This window comes from Kryptolebias marmoratus, linkage group LG15, assembly GCF_001649575.2.
Source record: "Kryptolebias marmoratus isolate JLee-2015 linkage group LG15, ASM164957v2, whole genome shotgun sequence".
NCBI lineage: Eukaryota > Metazoa > Chordata > Actinopteri > Cyprinodontiformes > Rivulidae > Kryptolebias > Kryptolebias marmoratus.
The window spans coordinates 4,480,764-4,492,414 of record NC_051444.1 but is presented as its reverse complement, the minus strand read 5'-3'; positions in this window follow the sequence as shown (position 1 = coordinate 4,492,414).

Genomic DNA, 11,651 nt, shown 5'->3' with positions numbered 1-11,651 from the left:
ACCTAAATTTTAGTTTGAAAGAATATTGACGCTGCAGGGCAAAGGATAAATCAGTGCAGATAACAAGAAAGGACCAACAGTTTATTATAACCTTAAATTCAGACAAAAATGAAAGGCCTACCATTCCTTAAAGGAATGGATATTGTCCTCCGACTTTCATGAAAGAGATTTAAACTAAGATTGTCTTATGTTGAGAAAAATGAACTTATAGTCTCTTTTTCGATCTGTGCAATTTTATGCAATACCACAGGATCTTGCAGAATCCATTAGCTCTCAGAGCCCATTTTACTTCATTTTCTTAGGCAAAGGTTTATTAGCTGTGGCAGCCATCTTGAATTGGGTTGAATTCAAAAGGTAATCAGTTGTAGATGGACATCCAATGATTACTTTCAGAGTGTTTCATCAAAAATCTGTGCAGAGGTTAATGAGGCATTTTGGTAACAGACAGCCAAACACGCACACACCCACACCCAGTAGGTTTTCAGATTTAGTGATATACAATCCTTAAAAGGTATGCACTCAATGTAAACAAAGCACTTGGCTGAATTCACAGAAAACCATGTGGAAGCTTGTGTCATGTAATTGACCTGATTTAGGCTGGTTGTAGTCTGTGTAGGTAAACAAATAAGGTCGACTCAGACAAGTGCAAAATGTCAGAAAAGATATTTAGGTGTTAATATGAGAGTAAATCTGGTGCTAAGCATGAAATAAAAGAGAAAGAATGAGTAAGACAACTGAAGGGATAAAGCAGGAAGGTGGTGTGTCAAAAAGACAGCTCGGCTTTCAGACACGAGGTTTTTGCCGAACTTCTTCTAGACTTCTTCTAGTTTAATGTTGCAATTTTAACTCGATCCCATATGGCTCCTCCTTGGACATCACCATTACTGACACATTTTCCATTCACTTTGGCTTTTTCTGTAAGTAAACAAATGCACAAGATAGTTGGCATCTGCTCAGAAATTAAAAGACAAATTAATGATTGACAGGAGAAAAAAATATTGTGTGTATTTTGTTACTTACTTTATTATAAACTTTTTTTCTTTTGGGGGTTGTAAAGGCCCAAATTGTCAACATGCATCTTCCAGGGTGTGGACTGGTATGTTACCAACCTCCAGTTCCTTTCCCTCATTTATTTCTAACTCTCAGTGTGATCCCAACAACTGGAGCAGCAACAGGTTAAACATCTCTTTTAGTTTATTGAGGCTGATATATATATATATATTTTTTTTTTTTTTTGTCACCAGTCACTGCAAACAACTGATTGCAAAATGAGAAATGGTAAAAAAAAAGAAAGATCCTTCTAATGCCACAATTTTTAATTCCTCCACGTGACCATGGTCAATATTTGCGATGATTTCCAACATATTTTGTTCTGATCAGGCATGAAATGAGTTTGTGGAGCAATGTGGCAATCATTTTGGTGTTGTGTAATGGGAAACAAATTATTCACCCAAAACAGACATCTCTTTCTTTACACGGTGAGGGCTTTTCCATCTTCATATTACCACAGTTACCATTGCATTTCATTGTCAGTATGTTTAAATAATGTAATGGTGTCAGGTGTGTAGATAATGGTGGCGTTAGATAAGAAATTGACAAATAAGTTTATCATTTTTGCTCGACAAATTGGCTGAATTTTCCTCCTCATGTCTGTGGAAGCCGAGCTACCAGATCTAATAACATGCAGGTCACATAAAAGAATCAGAGACTGAAGAGCAGCAGAGGCGAAAGTGTTCATCTGTCTATCACTGTGAGGCGACCAAAGAACTAGGCAGACCCCCCTCTAGGCTACATGCCCCCATTATAATCAAAAACCTTGGAGGGGTCCTGCTGTCTATAGACCCATTGCCTAGAAGCCAGAATGCAATCAGTTCACGTATAGGTAACACAAAAGTGCAGTGCAAGGCATTATACTTTGAAGAAACTCTGTCTTTGTGTTGCTGTCTAGATGGTTATTTGCGTGGCTTAAAAGCAATTTAAAACTTGAAAATGAAGAAGTAATTACAAGCAATCAGTTGATACAAATATACATTTGACTACCACCTAAAAAGAAAAAAAATGGGACAGTTTGAAATGATGACATCAGTTGTGTAAATTGCAGAAGAACAGCATTTTAAACCAAAAAGATAAAGAAAACATCCTGGTTTCTCCCCCTGACTACAATATTACAAAAGTCAAAATAAATATATGACTCAATATTCCAGTGCTTTTGGAAAAAGTAGCAAAAGATCAAATTGAAATAACATAAAACTAACCAAAGTGCTCACACTTTGGAGTGTAAAATGTAGGCAATTGATTGAACCTCATTCTATCAGGTTAGATAGCAAAGCAGGTCTGAAATGCAAAGATGGGGTCAATAGGTCGTGTTTTACTTGAGTGAACTTATAAATTGTGTCAGAACCAATTTGTCTTGGTCAGTGCAAGAGTCATGGGACTTGTGTTCAAGTGAAGCAGCATTTAGTTTGTCTTCTGAAAGATGGCTGCAGACTTTTAGGAAGGCGTTTCTTTCAACAAGCCTCTACTTTTACTCTTAATGGTGGAAAATACACTGTAGTTCCTATGTTGCCTTTGAACTACTAACATAGAAATGATGAAAAAAATGTCTCTGCTTCCTTCTGTTGTTCAAAATTGAAGCTGATACTACCCAATTTACAGGAGCTGGTGCTTTCGTGGCTGGAGTCTGCAGATTAGGTGTGAAAGCCCCACCTAACACCTCCCACACAATCATATGGTTTTTAAGCATCAAATAACTAATTACAATTAAATGGATTACAAAAAATATTGTTTAGATACACAGCGGCAAAATAAGAGTTATATGAATTATATGACAACAACAACAGTAAAAATAAAGTCAGGGAAATGTCACATTCGTTTACATTGATTTATAGGCCCTCAATGCAATACCATGAATTCTAGTCAAAATAAATAAATAAAGAAGCAGAATCTGCACATTTCTTTTCCCGTGTCATCGGTTAATGTCAATGGTAAATGGACTGGACTTATATAGCGCCTTTCTAGCCGACCAGGTTACTCAAAGCACTTTCCAACACAATCTGCCCTCATTTCCCCATCCACACACACATACAGCACTCTACCACAGCTGTACAAAACTAATCTGAATAAATCATCCTGTAGAGTCTAATCAGTGCTTTAAACTCTATTCATACACCAATGGGGCACACATCAGAAGCAACGAGGGGTTCAGTGTCTTGCCCAGGGACACTTCAACATGTGACTGCTGCCAGGAACCGAACCTCCAACTCTCTCATTGGCGGAAAGACGACTGCTCTAACCACTGATCCACAGATGTCATTAAATAAAGAGTTGTAAGAAACATTTATTGAATGGCTACGAACTACCTCCTGTTTGTTTACCTTCAGAAGCAGCCAAATTGACTAAAAATATGTTCATGCAAACATCCATGCAAGAGTCTGTTGGGAGTCTGTTCTTATATATTGGTAAATATTTATGCTCATATTTTTTGCATAAAATACGAAGGCTAGCAAAAGCCGTAACATCTAGACACTATAAATACTGTGTGCAAGCAGAACATGTTACATGAATTTCCATGCATTCTCACATGGAAGAATCTCAGCTGGAGTTTATCTGCGTGGCGTCAGGAGTTTTCTCCAGAGTTTTTCATGGTCTGAAAACTTGCATGTTCGGTTTGATGGCGACTCTAAAATGACATTAAGCAGTTATATTGTTCTTAAGAAAGATCCACTGATTGTCACACACCTGAGTGTGCGAAATTTGTTCTCCGCATTTGACCCATCCCCTGAGGGAGCGGTGAGCAGCAGCGGTGCCGCGCTCGGGAATCATTTGGTGATCTAACCCCCCAATTCCAACCATTAATGCTGAGTGTCAAGCAGGGTGGCAATGGGTCCCATTTTTTCAGTCTTTGGTATGACCCAGCCAGGGATTGAACCCACAACCTCCCAGTTTTGGGGCAGACACTCTACCATTAGGCCACTTATATAAAGCATAAATGATTATTTAAACATCCAACTCAAACATCGTTTCCTTGTTCTGTTTCTATGAAGCTCTCGTCTGTGTCGGTACTGCCCACCTCAACCTCCACAAGACTCCGAGTGGAGACACAGACAAGACGAGCTCAATTTTCAACAGTTCAGCTGTTTTTTCTGGGGCTGCAGTACGAAGTCAGCACAGCTTTTATCTTTTTGCCTGGTTTCAATATATCTTTTCCTGGTGATTCCTTTGGGTTCAGTTAAACCCTTGTGTTCACTAAAAGGATGTCAAATTCCTTTTCATATTGATTCACATGAAGGAAAAACTGTTGATCCACTCTGGAGGAGAGTTTTGTGGCATTATGAAGCACTAACCTATGTGAATGGTAATAGAATGAGCTTTAAAAATAAACAAAATTTAGCTTGCATTAATATATACTCAGAAAGAAAGGTTTTGAAATATATTTAGTACTTTTATCACATCGTCAGCAGGTGCACTAAAGATACTAAATATTACAAAAATTGCCTTTGTTAACAAACAAAAGCAATATAGAAATGAGCATCCTTCTTTAATTTTATTTTATTTTTGAATATTATAATATATAAGACATTGCAATCAGTGAGCATTCTGATAAAGCTAAGAACAGCTAACTCTCTGATATTGAATCTTCTCATTTTCATCAACAACCTTCCAAAATTATTCCTTTTTTTTAAAAAAAAAAAGCAGCAACAGCTAAACAAGGTTTCTTGTTGTAGCAGTCGAAGGTCTCTGTATAATTAAAAGCTTGTTCTTACTACTTACTGTGAGGTGTTTGGGAAATATTCTGCTCATTTCCATTTGACATTTACCTTCATCGCCCACTTCCAACAAAATAAGAGCTGTTATTACGAACATGTCACAGTTCTTGTCACAAGAAATTTCTATATGCACACAAGTGAGACTAAGGGTTTTGTGAAAATAATCTGCAACCATGCTTTTGTAAACAGCTCATTTAGCTAAAATAAATAGTAAAATATAGTTTAAGCTTTACCTTTATTCATGATAAAACAAACAATAATGCAAATTCGGATGCTATTTATAAATCTAAATATAATATTTTCAACAAGATAACACGTTTTGCTATTTGTGTTTGTGATGCAAAGCTAAGATAACTATTGACATGATTTTCTTGCAGTTTGATGGTTACCAACTGGAAGCCAAAATTACTTTGCATGTTATCTATGTGTGAAATTTGCACGTAAAACAAACAAAGCATTTTTGTTTTTTTATTTTTTTTGCAACTTGTTAGATATATCACACTCTTTAGCAGACTATTATTGAGAAAGTGCAAACTGACACAGACTGTGCCAAGTCAAAATGGCTGACTTTGAAACTGGCTGGTAGTTCTAACAGCTGGATTAAAGCCTGTCTGTAAGAAAGCAGAAAAAAAGGAAAAAGTCTTTAAAGTGCTTTCTCAACATCATTTTTTTGTCCATGTTTATAACTTTTATGACAGCACTATTATGCAGCATATTGAGGAAACCATTTTTATAAATGTATCATTTTAGAAAGACCTCATAAATTAATACTGTTAAAATGGCACATCTCAAAGTCTGTACTGTAATTGTTCACATTACCGCATGGAAACATCCTCTGGAGAGAAAATAGTAACTGACTTTAATGCTATTCACGCTCTTAAATTGAAGAGGGATGACACCGCTATGAAATGGTAATGACCCGTCCTCTTCCGCAAAGAGAGACAACTGTTGAGACCAAGATGAACCATTAATGGGACAGTGAGGGAAAAAAAAGCTGATGGGTGTGAGCCCAAAAAGCCATATTCAGTCATTGCTTATGGGCATTTGTGCATGCATGGTCATAATGGTGACATAAACTGTAATGATGCATGTCTGCTGGGAGGAGCAGGAAACAGCTATATGTGGACATTCAGGCAGCTTCAGCATCGCCTCTCCAAAGATTGCAGTTCTACGGAGGGACACTGTAATGGAAAATGGCAGCGACAGAGCAGCTACTTAGTCACTTTCCCCAATGGTTTATGTATAGGTTTAGATTGTGAGTAATTTTTATGGGGTTATTGCAGTTGCTACGTCAGGAATGTTGCGATCCTGCAGTGCTTTATGGTCTCTGTTCGCTCTGCAGGCAGGGCAGTACTGTGGTCAGATGTCCCACATGTCTGGTGTTGCATTAATTATTCACAACTTAACCTTAATTACTACCTTTTCTGCCTCAGGACACACAGAAAATAGAAAAACACTAATCTTTGATTGCAAAGTTTTGTTATTTAGCTAAAGATGAGCGTAACAGAAAATCACTTAAACCCAGAGAACAGTCAGTTCAAAGATAAATATGCTATGCTGTATTTTTTGGGTAGTAGTTGTTTAAAAAAAATAAATACCTGAGTTGTAGAATTACTTTTACCATTTTAAAACAGTTTTCTGATTTGTTTTGGAGACCAGCAAGGTAGGAATTTAAGTTGACTGCATCTTTAATGCTATAATGTTTTAAAAAATGTTTTATAGTGCATTAGTCTGGAATTAGCCATAGCTGAGAACTAGCCTTTGCCATTAAAATGCATTATTTACCTGAATATCAAAAGAATGATAGGACACAGAAGATTAGAAGGTTTAAGGTTTTCATTCATCACATGCACAGAATTACAAACTCAAACACAGTAAAATGGGGGAGGAGGGTACTCTGTCACAAGTTAGATTCAGAAACAACCAATAAAATAGTGTAGATGTGATAGATGAAAGATAATAAAAGCAGTAAGACTGTTCTTGTGACTTAAAAAGGTAAAATACAGTCTAGGGTGGGAGTATAGAAGCAGTTAAACTAAGATGACATAAATAATTAATGAGAATAGTTTCTTTTCGAACCACAAACTAAAAACAAACAACCATAAAAATGACCTGTCATGATATTAACTTATAAGTAATATACAGAGTTTATAGAATAGACACCCGAATCTCAAAACACACATACACACAAGTTTGTTTACCTCCCAGGGTCTTGTAAAAACAATGCAAATAAAAAGTTGTTGGTGTGTTAAATAATGCAGATTTCTCCTCAATCTGAGCAGAACACAACCTTTGACAGGAGAGGATTTCAAACTCAATATAAATGACTTTATGTAAACAGTTTCAAAGTTTCCCACTGACAGGTTTACCTCACATGAGAACAAAAGACTTGAAAAAACTAATTTATTCAAATAAAATAAACAAAAACAAAAAGGCTGATGTGGCAGCAAAATACGAAACTACGTTTAAACATAAAAATAAAGCGTGGAGCAAAAACATGACAACAGGGAACCGAGAACAAGGATCCAGCGGAGTGTGGAGGAGATGACCGGGTTTTTAAACAGAGGAGGTAATTGGAAAGTGGGCACAGGTGAAGCAGTTAGCAAGACAAGAGGCAGGTGTAGATGGGCGTGGCAGGAAGGCTAAAGAGTGACTGGGGAGGAGTGGAAAGTGACAACAAACGAGAACTGAAACAAAAACTCAACAGAAAACAAGATGATAATAAAACAAAAACAATAAACTGAAACACAGAAAACCCTACAGTCTGCACTCTCTTTAGGAGGATTTCTTACAGTTCAAATTGTTATCCTTTATGAGCAGCATGTCAGACCGCCACTCTGTCAAAATGGCCTCACTCACCTATAGAGAAAATGTATTTTCAACCGTCAAACTCACCCATAGTATAATGTTCACTCACTGAGTATTTTCATTATTTAAAGTGTTGAAAATTTGATCCACAATGGACTTTTAGTTCAAAGCAAAATCAGTCTTTTGATTTTGTGATTGCAAGTCAACTTTGCACCATCTCTGAGGTTGCAACACACTCTTCTGTCCTCAAGTGGGCTTAACGTGTTTGGCCTTGGCTGTAGAACGATAAAAAGGTGTTATTTTTTTTTTTTTTATTTTTTACTGAGAGCCGGGTTTGGAGCTGTAGGTTTGGAAGAAATCTGGAGCTCCTCCATCCTTACAATGCATCACTGTAAAACATTTATGACAACCACAATGGGTCTGTAAAATCTGCAGCTTTTGGGAGGTAAGGTTTGTGAGACGGACAAATAAAGTCTGGCTTTTATGCCTCTTTCATTAGAATTGAATTTTGCTTTGAGTTTAAGTGGCAATCTGCTCATAATTGCATGTTTAGCACTCATGTAACATTACAAGGAGAAAGTGTATTATTTTTAAAGTTGTGCTCTTATAAGTTATTGCACAATCCAGAGGATCCAAAGGGTCTTGCTTGAGAATCCTCCATCAGCCCTGCTGATCGTTATTCTGTTTTGTTCTGCTGCAAAAATCAATACATGTATCTTGAGAAAAAGGAGAAGTGTAAGTACTGAGTCGCTTTATGTAAAATTTAAGCCGAACGAGATTAAGATATGTACAAGGTTTGGTCTTTTGCTCGAAATTGTGTTCTTGAAAGAGTTACTGTGAGACATTTCACAAAATACCGGAGGAATAAAAACACAAATAATTCAAAACTTTATAGAAAGATGTGTTTCAAGAAATAGAGGTATTTTTAAAAACCATAGTTAGACAGTTGCAGGTCTAATCTGATTAAAAAAGGTAAAATCTGGTAAAAATCAACCAACAAAATCCTCTTGGCCAGAAAAAGCTTTACATAAAATACAGATTTTCTTTTACTTGTATTACTTCATTTAAAAAGCATTGATGTGGCAGGATTTCCACAGGTACTTGTTCAAATTCTGAGCCCAGATTTTTTGTATAAATAAACAATTTTAACTTTTCTTTCCACTTCCCTAAGAGATAAAACTTCATCATTATCTGCTTAATGACACAAAGTGGTATGAAGTACTGATTATAGTCATAATGTGAAAAAAATAAATCTTTTTGTACATTTTCTTAATCTGGAAGATGTTATAGTATCGTATAGGTTATAACAGTTTACGACTCTAAAATATTTTTCACCAAGAAGTAGGTATTATACCTCTAATATTGTTTGAGATGGAGTTTCGGTTTCATGGTATGCTCAGTTTAATTCCTCCTGACCTCTGTAAGTGGCTGATTTGAGGGGTCATGTTAGCGTCGGCACCATGAGAGGTCAGACTTTGCTCGTGTCACAGACACACACACGCAGTTACCTCATTTCTGTAATGACCAGAATCATCGACCAGGACCGGTACAAATTAGCTGTGGGTGGCAAAGCAGGAAACGTGCAGATAATCAGGTGTGAGTAATTTACTAATGACTCCGATGGCGCTCGTTTCCCTCCAAACGTCACAGGCAAAGAGCAAAACAGTGACACTGTTTATCAATTTTAACTTGTTGGATTGAGCTCACCTGACAAACTAGATTACGTAAACTTTTTTTTACACAAGTGATTTAAGGTTTCAGTACAAAACTAAGTACCCATCAGGCACTATGTTTTAAAAAAGTATTATTATTTATTTCTTTTTCAATCAAAACCTGATCTAAGTGCTACTGATAGAATATCCCCTTAATCACACAATGCAAAGGAATGAATTCAGTTAAATCTACCATTAATGATGTATCCTATGTCAGGATTGGTGGAGACAACGGTGAGGAGACTCCTCTGAAAAAGAAACTAATTTATTGAATTAAATAAACAAAACAAAAGCTGACGTGGCAGCACAAGAAAACAAAAACCAAAATCCTAAACTAAGGCAAAAAACTAAAACTGAATAAACAGAATGTGGTGATTTGGGTTTTTTCTGTGTAATGGTTTTGTTTTAATTTAACTTGGTTTGCTTGGTTTCTGTCTTGTCTCTTGTTTCATGTTTCATTTGCTCCTCCTCAGTCTCTCTTTATCTCCCTGCCACACCTACACCTGTCCCCACTTTGTAATCACATCACCTGTCTCCATTTACCTAATTATCCTCAGTCTTTAAAACCCGGTCATTGCCTTCCACACTCCGCTGGTTCATTGTTTGTTTTCATCGTTACTGGTTGTTTGTTTCCGTCCTGCTTGTTCCCGGTCCTGTTTCTGTTAATTTTTAGTTTGTTCTTTATTTGTTTGCTGCCTCGTCAGCTTTTGTTTTGTTAACTTTTCTTGTTTAATAAATTTAGTTTCTTTTTAATATGAGTCTGTGTTCTGGGTTCGCCTCCGTCTCCACCCATCCTGACACAGAATAATGAACCAGCGGAGTGGTGGAGAAAGTGACCGGCTTTTAAACACCGAAGATAACGAGATAAGTGGGAACAGGTGAGCGATACAAATCGTTGACAGGTGGAGATGGGCGTGGCGGAGAGACAAGAGAGTAACTGAGGAGGAGTGAATAGTGACAGAAAACAAAGGCACGAGTAACAAGAACTAAACTAAGACAAGGATAGCTGAACACAAACAGCAAACATGAAAACAATAAACAAAAACCCGACATCCTAATAATACAATATTTAAAAAAAACTACTGTATGTGATGTTGATAATGAAGTTTTTTTCAGAACTATTTTAATGTTATGTTTTACAGAAAACTACTGAACTTGCTTTGGAACCAACTTATTGCAGCTGCCATTTAAGACACTTCCTTCCTGTATTTTGGTAGCTTGAGACATTTTAAAATTAAAAAGTAAATAAGGATTAAAACTTCACATATTGTTTGTTATCCTAGAAGCTTTACATACAGTACCTGTTACCATTCTTCTTATGCATCCATCCATTTCCTTTACTCGTTTTTTTGTGCAGGGTTGCAGGGAGCTGGTGTTTGTCTCTGGCAGTCAGTGGGCGAGAGGCTGTTTTCACCTGGACAGATTACCTGTTCATCACAGGTCCACATAGAGACAAACCAGACAAACAACCAGTCATGCTCTCACTTACAGCTAGTGACAGTTTAGCACTACCAGTTAACCTAACAGGAGACCGGAGTGCCAGGACAAAACCTATGTGTGCATGGGGAAAACATGCGAACTCCAATTATTTTTATTACAACTTGTTTTATTTAAAATTATTGCAATTTAAAGCATTAAATGATGCCATTTTTAACCTCCTTGACAAACTCGAAACACGACACAAATAAATTAGCCTTTGAGGTGTTTTTAGAATCCTAATTAGAGCGCCTAAGCCTTGACATGTGAAGAAATAAGAAAGAACATCAACACAGGGTAAGAACTGAAATGTTTTAACTTAGGGTTAAAAACACCTGGTCTCAAATATGTTTAAAGACATTTAAATTGACTAGAATCTCCAATTTACAATTAATTCAGTATAAAGTTCTCTATAGGGTACACTATACGGGTCAACGAATGTTTAAGATGGGATTTACATCATCTAACAAATGCTCACAGTGCGTTGACAATATCCCTGATGATTATATCCACGCATTTTGGTTCTGTCCACCCGTTCAGAGATTCTGGGTCCAGGTTTGTGAAGACTTGTCTAAATGTTTGAAATGCAATATTCCTCTTTCTCCGTCTGTTTGCTTACTGGCTTCCTTTGAAGACATCTCCCTGGAGAAAAATACATGTCGCATGATTTTCACTGCCTTATGCATCGCAAAAAAAACCATACTTCTAAATTGGAAAAATAAAAATAATCTTAGCATTAATCAGTATAAAAATCTTCTGTTAGATCATATTAGTCTTGAAACAGCATCTGCCGACACATTGGATCAATCTCTTTGGGCTCCCTTAATCGGCTCCGTCACATAGTGAAGGTGGGTGGTTTGGGGGCTGGCCTTGTGGGCCCTTGGGGTGG